The 9,961-nt window shown below is 33.0% G+C and overlaps 1 pseudogene; it reads left to right on the top strand.

The window, feature by feature from the left end:
- The first annotated feature begins 406 nt into the window (after positions 1–406).
- The window catches only part of LOC134477463 (olfactory receptor 6C2-like), a 47,145-nt pseudogene continuing 37,590 nt past the window's right edge, over positions 407–9,961 (top strand).

Here is a 9,961-nt window from a genome sequence, read left to right as displayed (position 1 = left end):
GTGAAAGTGTAACTGATGATAAGAAAATGTTTTTGAGATATTTGACTGATTTGGTAAACTCTGTACCACACAGTCTTAGGATAGTACACAGATCATGCAAACTTTTCATCACTTATTTTTTTCATTATATAATAAAACGAGAAATGTAACCTATACACACACACCCACCACCATCCAAACAACACACAGTACTGTGCCAGCATGGTATCCCATAGGCTATGCTGCCCCCTGCAAGTCACCTTTGCTCAGCCTTCATTCAGGATTCATCCTATCATGGCTGAAAGACTGCCGAGTTAGGCATACACATGTGCTCCCTCCTAGAAGCTGATATGGTCAAAACAGATGAGTTATCTTCTGCCATTCTCCTGGAGCTGCGGAATTTCAAGACTGAACAGAGAATCTAAGAATGACATGGAATTGGGAGTTTGTGGAGAAACAGAGAGAAGTGGTAGGGTCAGAGGAAGTTGAACAAGATGCTTTTCTACAGTCGCATGGGGGGAGCAGATGTCAACAGCTTCAGAGGTTCCCTTGTAGGGCAGGACCCAGTGGGTGAAGAAGAGCCTATAGAGCAAAATGAACAAGCAGGAGTTTGACTACTTCTGCTCTCTCCTCCATGTTTGAGAACATCTGAAAATGTCTCATCAGGGATCAGAAACAAAAATATTTAGTTGGCCTTGCTCAACATCATGTACCTGTAACCTAATAAAATTCTGTCTGGGGGAGAACTAGAAGCAGACTGGGTGGTCTACCTGGAATCTTTGTGCACGTGTGTGTGTGTGTGTGTGTGTGTGTGTGTGTGTGTGTGGTTTCTTTCATCTGATTTATGTTATTTTATTTTGCTGCTTTCATCATAAACATAGACAAGTGTATACCTATTTTGGTGACTGTATGTGTGTGTACTACTTCCATATATGAAACAGTGAAAAATAATTAAGACTTTTTATTAAATAGTATCCTCATGAGCATATTAGGTGTAATTGCTGCCAAAAATTGTGTACAGAGATTTCAATGTTAAATTTCTATCACCTTATCAATTGGTGTTCCCAACATAAAAGTTTCCCCAATCACCAATTAAACTTCTCTACTTCTTGGTTCCTACCTTCTCTATTAGAGATATAAAAATAATGTCACAAAATTCTTGTCATATTTCTGATTTTTATTTATTTTATCTTGCTTTTCTTCTTGTATACATTCTGAAATATTTCCTTTTTTACTTGCTCCTTTCTTCTCTCTCACCTTCTACATGCTAGCCTAATTTTATCTCCACTAATATATTTTTACCTGGCTTTTTGAAAAACAAAGTGTTGACTGTGAAACATTAAGGCCCCAAATGAGACACACAACATTCACAGGTGGATCTGGTAGCCTGGAGAAGTCTGAATTCTCAGTAACATATGAGGTAAGCGTTGGTTTACGTCAATATTCCTAGGCCAGGAAAAATCTAGGACTCACTCATCAGGGCCTGAAGGAGGAATTCAACTGACTGACCCTCCCATAAACTGTGGGATCTGGCAACTGGGTGAATAAAAGACACACAGTAGGACCCTGACTAAGACACATGCAGTAGACAAGGGAGGCTAGAAAGACTGAAAGGACTGAAATATGATCCAAGAAGTGAAACTGAGAAAACTCATAAAGGAATCTCAAACCTCCAACTCATCCAGAACTAACACAGGAGATATGACCATAGGAGACCTTGACAGATACACACCTGAAGTTTCTGAATAGAGAGCAAGTAAAGCAAGAAACAAATCCACAAGGATTCAGAGACAATCACATCAGAAATACACTCTTAGGTAAAAACAGAAATGACAACACTAAAGAAGAAAATGCTCACTATAGCTTGAGAAGCATAGATTTAAAAAATACAGGAGTATATGAAAATGATGGGAAAATTAAATGAACAATAAAAGAAAGAGAATACTTGAAACAGATTCTAGGAGGTATCCAGGAAATTAGAAAATTCTATTACAGTTTGACAAGACCACTGAAAAATAGGTTGAGACAGACATTCAGACTTGAAGACAGATTCATGGCTACAAATCATGAAAGGAAAGATCTATTAAAAACACCAAAGAACCATGAAAAACAATCCAACCGATCGAAGACAATGCAAAGAGAAACCATGTAAGACAGATAGGTGTCAGTGAAAAAGCAAGATTTAAAAGACATTAAAAAGTAGTGGCAGAATTAATAGAAGAAAATTTCCCAGGCATGGGAAAAGAATCTTCCATATAAATAAGTGAAGGATATAGATCTCCAAACAGATATAATCAAAATATATCCATAGACAAACTTCTAATAATCAAGATCCCAGAAATTCAACACAAAAGATAGAATATTAAATGCTGTTAGAGAAAATAGATATATTGCCTGTCAAGTAAAGCCCACTAAAATCACAGCCAACTTCTAAACACAAAACCTCCCGTCAAAAATAGCTTGGAATGAAGTATTTCAAGTCCTGAAAGAAAAAAAAAAAAAAAACAAAAAAACAAAAACAAAAACAAACTTCCAAAACAGAATGATTTACCCTGAAAAACTGTTTCAAAAATCAATGGAAGATTAAGCCACTTTCATAACAAAGAACAAATGAAGAAATTCATATTCACAAAGCCAATCCTAAAAAGAATACTGAAAATTATTCTTGATAGAGATAAAAATGATCACAGTTCCCAGAAAAACAACAGAAAGAAACTCACAAGGCATAGCAAGCAATTAAACAGAGGAGAAATCAGGGAAACAACAACAGAAGAATAGCAAGACAAAGACAAGCCAATATATATCAGTTACATTCCTCATTGAAAAAGTCTCAACTTTCCAGTCAAAAGAAATACACTGGAAGAAACAATCAAGACACAAGATCAACAATATGCTGTGTAACTGAAAGACCATGAACTCAAAAAGAAACACAGATGCAATGTCAAAAATGGAAAAATAAACTGTATGCAACTGGAAACCGAAAAAAAGTAGGATCACCTATCTGTTAGCAGACAATGTGAACTTCAAATAAAAAATAATCTAAAGAGATAAAAATTGTCACTACATTCATGTTAGGGAAAAATTTCAAGAGGAAGAGATAAAAGTCATGTATATGTGTGACTCTGTATGTGTGTGTATACCAAATTGGGGGCACTCAACTATATGAGACAAAATTTTATTCAGTCATGAAGAATCAAATATGCAATAATATACTTGTAATGGGGGATTTTGATATCTCATTGTCACAAACAGGTATACCAAGTGGATAAAAATCTACAAACAACAGAACTGAAACCTGTGAACAAATAATCTCAATAGACATTTACAAAGTATTGTATACAGTAACATCAGAATACAAATTCTCAGCTGCACATTGGATGTTCTATAGTGTAGACCATATACCAGGCCATAGAATATGCTTCAGTAGTTTCAAAGGAATTGAAATTATCGCATGCATATTATCTGACCAAAAACCACATAAACACCCTCCTGAACAACAAGTGTGTCACAGATAAAATTAAATAAAAAATTATTAATATCTACAATCCAATCAAAATGCAGATAAACATATAAGACCTGTGGGACACAATGAAAGAAATCTTAAGAGGGAAGTTTATAGCAGTGAATTCTAACATCAGAAAACAGTATGAGAAAAAAAATAAACCACATAATTCTGCTTCTGAAGCTTCTACAAAAAAAGCAAGTCAAGATCAAAGCTCACAAAAGGTAAGACATTATAAATATCAGAGCAAAAATTAATGAAATTGAGACCAAGAAAATAATACCAAGAATTAATGAATTCAATAATTGGTTCTTTGAAAAAACACACAAAATTGATAAATACATAGAGAATTTTATCAAGAAAAGGAAAGAAAAATTAAAAATTCATGCAATGAGGGGCTGGGGATTTAGCTCAGCGACAAAAGTGCCTGCCTTACAAGCAGGCAGTCATGAGTTCAATCCCTGGTATCGATAAAAATGATAAAAGACCAAAAAAAAATTCATGCAATGAAGAATAAAAATTATTAAATCCTTAAAGATCCTGTGAAAATTCAGAAAATTATGAATGCTATTTCAAAAATCTTACTCAAATAGGCTGGAAAACACTAAAGAAATAGAACGATTTCTTAAAACTTATGAAATACCAAAGCTGAATTAAGAGATTTTAAAAATGTTGAGCAACTCAATATCAGTTATTAAACATGAAAATATAATTAAAAACTTTCCAAGAAAGACATGTCTAGGTCTTGATAGTTTCACAATTGAATTCTATAAGGAAGTTAGGGAAGATTTCATGCCAAAAAACTTCAAACTCTTTAAATAAATGAAAAGGAATCAATTTTCCCTACCTCATTCCTGGAGATAAGTATTACAAGTATATAAAAACCATAGAAAGAAACAAACAAAAAGAAAAACTACAGATGCACTTCCCCAATGAACATAGGTGTAAAAATACAGCAATAAAATACAACAAAGAGAGCACAGCAAATGAAGAAGATTATATGCAATGGCCAAGTGGATTCACCCCAGATACAGATATGGCTCAACATACACAAATCACTAAGCCTAATATGCCACTTCAACAGAGCCAAAGACAAAAATCACATTATCATCTAAATAGATGCAGAAAAAGGTTTTGAGAAAGTCCAGCACATGGACGTAATACAAACTCTACAGATATCAAAATAGATGGTCTTTTGCTTAATCTGATAAAAGCCATCTATGAAAAACTGATGGCCAACATCATACTAAATCAACTAAAAGAGAATAGCTTTCACTGAAAATCAGAAATAAGACAAAGATGTCTACTATCACCACTCCTATTCTGCACCGTTCTGGAAATAAAGGGAACAAGGTTAGGAAACAAAGAATTTAACATATTAATATTTGAAGATGACAAGATACTCTACAAAAAGAGCTGCAAAAACTCCATCAAAAGAGTGCTAGAATTAATAACTAAACTCAGTAGGGTAGCTAGATAAAATCAACCCTCGAAACTGAATAACATTTCTGTACACAACAACAATCACACTTAGACAAACTAATGAAATAATACCTTTCACAGTAGCATCCCAAAAATGAAATACTTTTGAAGCAACCTAACAAAGGATAAAATGTTCTATATATTGAAAACTATAGTGCTTTTTAAATGACTGAAGATGATGTCAGAAAATGCAAAGACATTCCTTGCTTGTGGATAGATAAAAAATGACCATATCTCCCTAAAGTTATACACATTGAATACAATAGTGATCAAAATATGTATTAGTGTACTTCATGTATCTAGAAAAAACATTCGTTAAAAACAATTGAGAACTGAATTGACCTACAATAGCAACAGCCTTGCTAGGCTGCAAAGGCAAGGTTGTGAGCATAATATGCAAAAATACTGCGACAAAATCTGCATGGTTCCCTATAAAAAAAAGACCAGAGGAGCAGTGTTACAGATTATAAGAAGCAGACACAAGTACAAACACAATATTCTCATCTTCATCAAAGATACCAAAAATGTTCACCGGAAGAAAGATAGATATATCCTGCTAAACTGTCTCTAGAATTTAATGGAGAAACAAGATGCTCCCAAGACAAAGAGGAACTTGGGAAAACCCAACCAACTCTACAGAAAATCCAACTCTACAGAAAATACTGCAGGGCATTCTAGAGAGAGAGAAAAGTTCTAGCTTTACAGGAATAGTGGCAGAGAGGCCTCAATGAATGGAGCAGAAAACAGAATGAAGAAGAAAAGCAGAAAACTGATGGAAAAAAAAGAGAGAGAATAGCAGAAATGAGGCAGAGGTTTTATTCAAAATTGATGTGATTGATAGTATCAAGTCTGAGAGTATAGGCAACTACACTGAAGATGACAAGACTCTACGATACACAGTCTGGTTTGATAACTGCAGATTTTTGAAGTTCTACACTATATACAAAGTTGTGTTTTTATTAATACTGTTATGTACTGATATATTCAATTACACTACGTCTGATGATATAGCCAATTCTGTTGGAAAATACAAGACACAACAACACAGGCAACATAGTACAACCCTCTGTACAATGGTCTTATATGTTTATTTCATTTCATGCATTTATAGGAATATGTTCTGTTTTGTCTTGCTTTGTTTTGTTTCTCCCTCTAATATAGAACGGATAGAAATACATGTTAAAACTTATGCATGTGTAGAATCTATAAACAATTTATGAGAACTAATCATAAGACACATGATGAAATGAAAAGATACTTTGAAGAAAAAGAGACACTGAGATACCCAGGGCTGATCCTGGAGTGTCATAATGTGAAATCCGGTAATGGTATTATTCTTTGTTCAGATATTAGCCTGCTTGGGCGTATTCAATCTCAACATAATTGAAGACATGGATAGCTGCATGTATGTTTAAGTGTATAGGGTTGATAACCATATTTCTAAATTTTAGTTGGATAGTTGAACAGAGCTGGTTGCAATCTCACTGTTAGAATCCCCACTCTATATGCTCCACTTTAGTATCTTGAATAACTATTTGTAAGAACACAATCTGTAATCATCAACTAGTGATTTCTTACTGTATTTTTTCTTTGAAATTATGTATTATTTCTACCCATTTTCTGTTTTGTTTAGTCTTTCTTTAAATTAAATTTTAAAAAAGACACTACAGTACCCAGTACTGATCACGGAGTGTCATGATGTTCAATCCAGCAATACTATTATTCTTTGTTCGGAATGATTTTAACCTGCTTTAGTTTGTTTAAACATAAATGAAGATATGGTTAACTGCATGTATGTTTAAGTGTATAGGATTGACAACCATATTACTAAATTTTTGTTGGACAGTTGAACAGAACAGTTTGCAGTCTCATTGTTTGAATTCCCACTTTACATGTTCCATTTTTGTATCTTGAACAACTGTTTGTAAAACGACAATATGTAAACATCAACTAGTGATTTCTTACTGTTTATTTTTTTCTCTGAACATATGCATTATTTCTACCTATTTTCTGTTTTGTTCAGTTTTTCTTTAAATAAAATTTTTAAAAAAGATGCCTTTCTAATAAATGGTGCTGGAAAAACCAATTTTAATATGCTAAAGACCAAAACTATACACATGTCTAACACCATTTACTATACTAACATCAAAATGGATCATATTTCTAAATATTAAAAAAAAGAAATGCTATACTGGAAGACAAGGTAGGTAGCAATTTTGTAAATGTAGTGATAGACTAGGATTTCATGAAGAAAATGCAACCTGTATGGAATTACTTCAAAGAAACAAGAACTGATGTCTTATTTTATCAAAAAAGATTATTCGCATCAAAAAAAATCACCAACAGAATGAAAAGAAAACCCACAGGTTGGGAAAAAAATTAGCTAACTATTCCTCATCAAGGACTTATATCTGGAATATATAAATGATTGAAAAATATCAGGCTCTCAGGTATAAAATGGGCATCTTATGTGAATACACACTTCTCAGATTAAAAAATGAAAGTAAATAGATGAAAAATAATTGAACTTCACTGGTTATTTGAAAAATGCAAATGAAAATCACACTGAGATTCCATCTCACTCTAGCAAAAATGGCTTTCACCATGAAATCAACCAATAATAAATGCTGAGTAGGCTGTAGGGAAAAATAAACCTTTCTCACTGTTTGTGGTAGTGCAGTCTTGTACAACTACTGTGGAAATCAGTGTGGAGATTCCTCAAGTACCTAGGGTTGGAGGTCCCACACCCAGCTTTTCGCCAACTGAATATCTTCTCAGAAAAACTGAAGACTTCATACCAGAGTGACATATTGTGTACCCATTTTTAGAACAGCACAATTAATAATAGCTAACTCTTGGATATGACCTAAATGTCCATAAACCACAGAATGGATTGAAAATGTGGTATTTTATATAATAGAGTGCTACTTAGCTATAAAGACGGATATATTTGAGGCTTTTATACCTGAATGAATCCAAATTCAGAACATACTCATACGTGAAATAAATCAGACTCACATGTGTAAAAATTTGTCTCCTTACAGCAGAAATCTACAAGAGTAAATGTGTTCCAAATTATAAAATACATATTATGAAAACAATAGGGAAAGAAACTGCTCAAAAGGAAAGAACAGCTGAGGGAAGCGACAGGAGAAAAGAAAAAAGGGGAAAAAATAAGATAAGAACAAGATAAATAAGTATACAACTATATTATTTCATCAAAAAGAATAGTTTGTGCTTCCATTGTTTCTTTGTTTGATCATTTTTCTCATGCCAATATCTTGTAATTGAAACAACTGATTTGAAATTAACAATACACAGCATAATAATCATTGTAAATCTCCTTTTAGTTTTGAAATATTGTATGTTTTTATTTTTCATTTTAAAATAAAAGAATGATTCTATGTACATAAATCAATAAACGTAATATGCCACATGAACAGAATGAAAGAATAAAGCCACCTAATCATATGAAAAGATCTAAATAAAATATAACATCACTTCATTATATAAATTACACGTAATATGAATGTAATTCAATAAAATCATAGTATGTAACAAAACACTAGCTAAACGGATATTGGATGTGAGAAAAGCTGGGAGTCTCTTTTAAGCCCAGAGTGTAAAATAATGCCTACTGTCATATAAAAAGAGTACTAAAAATATCAACAAGAAAAATTAGCAAAAGAGATATAAAGTTTATCCAGTTAGGAAACCAGAGGTCATATTTTTACTTTGTACTTTTGTAAAGAACGTATATAGAGAAAACACCATAGGTTTTAAACTCAAATTTCAACCAAAAGCTATTGGAACCAATAAATTAATTCAGTAAAACAAAACCAACTATTGGTAGAATTACTATATAATGAGTCAATTAATATAAATCAAATCAGTCATTTTATAAAAATATAAAGCAAAAGGTAGAATTATTAAAGAATGTTAACCAAAGATGTGAATTATTTCTTAAGGAAAATTAAAAATCACTAATGAGAATATTGAGAAGGGTACTAAATAGTGGGAAGACACACAGTTTCCAAGAAAAGAATCAAAATTCATACTTCCTGAAGGGATCAACAGATTCAAAATTATCTGTATGAAAATATTAGTGATGTTCTTCATAGAGCTAGGAGAAATACTACTAAACTTTATGTAGAGGCACTAAAAAACTCATAATCAAGTTAATCTTCAGAAAAGAATAATGTGGGGTCTGCTCCAAAATGGTAAGAAACTAAACCAGAAACCTGAGGGATCTGCAATGGAAGCCAGGAGACAAAGTCCAAGATGAAGACGAGCACTGAAGCCCACAGGTAGAAAGAAGCCACAGCTCCTTAGAAAAATAAGGACAAAATCTCTCCTGAAGAAAAGCAGTCACAAGGAATCCCTTCCAAAGAAGACCAGCAGAAATCCTTCCCTCCTGTTCTTTTATGCTCTTCCAACAATCATGCTGACTCAAGCCAGCTGCACAAGTTGAATTGTTTCATATATACTTGTTTAAAACCTTAGGGCCAGACATTTCTAAGGAAATTCCAATAAAATGGTGATTCTCCATTATATGAAATGTTCTTAAAGTCACCCATGTAGTAATGTTATCATAAGGCATTTTCTCTACAGAGAATAAATAATATGTCTCACTTCTACATGTCTCTTGTTCTTGGAATCTATATAACTTTTGCAGTGAGGAATGCAATATGAATCGACTTTGCAATAAACTAGTGTCCATAGAAATATTGGTTATTATGAATTTTCATATATAAGACTGCTTTTCCATTTTTTCCATTGTGAAGGTTTAATCTTTTAATATTAATTCTTTTAATATTAAAAATATATTATATTCTTAGGATATACACCACAGAATTGATTCGACTTTGTGCTAATTTTCCCATATGGAGGAGCACTTAACCTCTTTGTGGTACTAGTTTTCTTTCTCACTGTCTCAAAGGATAACCTCTCTCCTGAGGCTTCCTTATTTTTCTTCCTGAAGCTAATTACTCATGTTCT

The sequence above is a fragment of the Cavia porcellus genome, unplaced genomic scaffold, assembly GCF_034190915.1.
Source record: "Cavia porcellus strain 051 isolate PalLab524CR breed Dunkin Hartley unplaced genomic scaffold, mCavPor4.1 scaffold_8, whole genome shotgun sequence".
Classification (NCBI taxonomy): Eukaryota; Metazoa; Chordata; class Mammalia; order Rodentia; family Caviidae; genus Cavia; species Cavia porcellus.
Note: the sequence above shows the minus strand (reverse complement) of the source record. Positions and strands in the feature narration are given on the sequence as shown.